Raw genomic sequence first — 1,058 nt, 5'->3', positions numbered from 1 at the left:
ACAAAAAAGCGCAGAATATTTGGTGGCATTTTTTTAATGTGTAAGCTGTCATATGAATAGCAGCGTCGATTTCCTAAGAAGAAAGTCGGCAGCCGCATGGTTAGATGAAATAAGGACCGGCGTACCCGGTATTTTTATTCGGCGGTACCCGACCTACTGTACACGCTCGGGAGAAGGAGCACCCCGGGCCCGCTCTGACGGTACGGCTGGGGGGTGTTTAACGTTCCGAGGTGTTTTACCTCAAGGTCCTTTCCCTTTTCAGAAGCATTTTACCTAAGATGCGTGGATAAAAAGACGCATCTTGATATTTTGATCTTGTGGGCAGCACCGTGCGTACCCATTAAACCAAACGTACAAGCTGCGATACTACGTATTTTAAGTGTAAGATCGTATTATAAAAGAAGTTCAAATGTGGGCGACTCCCGTAGGCGCTGAACTGAAATCGTACAGGGGAGATTTGAAAGGGTGCTGGTTGCTCCCTCGGTCACTGGCGGTATGATTTTTGAACCTTCAATAGGCGTTTTGTAGAATTAGCTATCTTTGCTTTATTCCTGGGAAAACGTGTAACAAATAGTGTGTTTTGTGAATATGCCAATTTGAATAACTTCATCATTCAAGAGCTTCTCTAGTTTAAGGAAAGGTCTTTCTTTTTCTGTTTCTGAATAAAAATGTGTTTCCTAACGACCCAAATGCATTGAGATATACGAGGTTTTATCAGTTGTTATTTGTTGATGTTGCTCTCATAGTAGCAAATCACCCTCATACATGACCTATAGCTTATCTAATGTAAACTTAAGGAATAATAAACAGTTGCGGTTTGCCCAATTTTGTGTTTAAGTTAAACGTAATGAACTGAAAATACTGAACGTACTGAAAATACAGTAATGATTTTAGTCGGCTCACCTGCTTCTCCATGCTGCTGTGTATGAATAAGGGTAGCTATAACTTTCGGAGTGCCAGAACAAAGCACATGCGAGAGAGCCGGCGGGTGAAGGGCAGAGCTAGCCATCTCCGGTCGGGGTCCCCCGGGCCGTTGCTGCCGGCGCCCGCTCGGGGGG

This window comes from Cariama cristata, unplaced genomic scaffold (genome assembly GCF_000690535.1).
Source record: "Cariama cristata isolate BGI_N322 unplaced genomic scaffold, ASM69053v1 scaffold26403, whole genome shotgun sequence".
NCBI lineage: Eukaryota > Metazoa > Chordata > Aves > Cariamiformes > Cariamidae > Cariama > Cariama cristata.
This window is presented reverse-complemented; position numbering follows the sequence as displayed.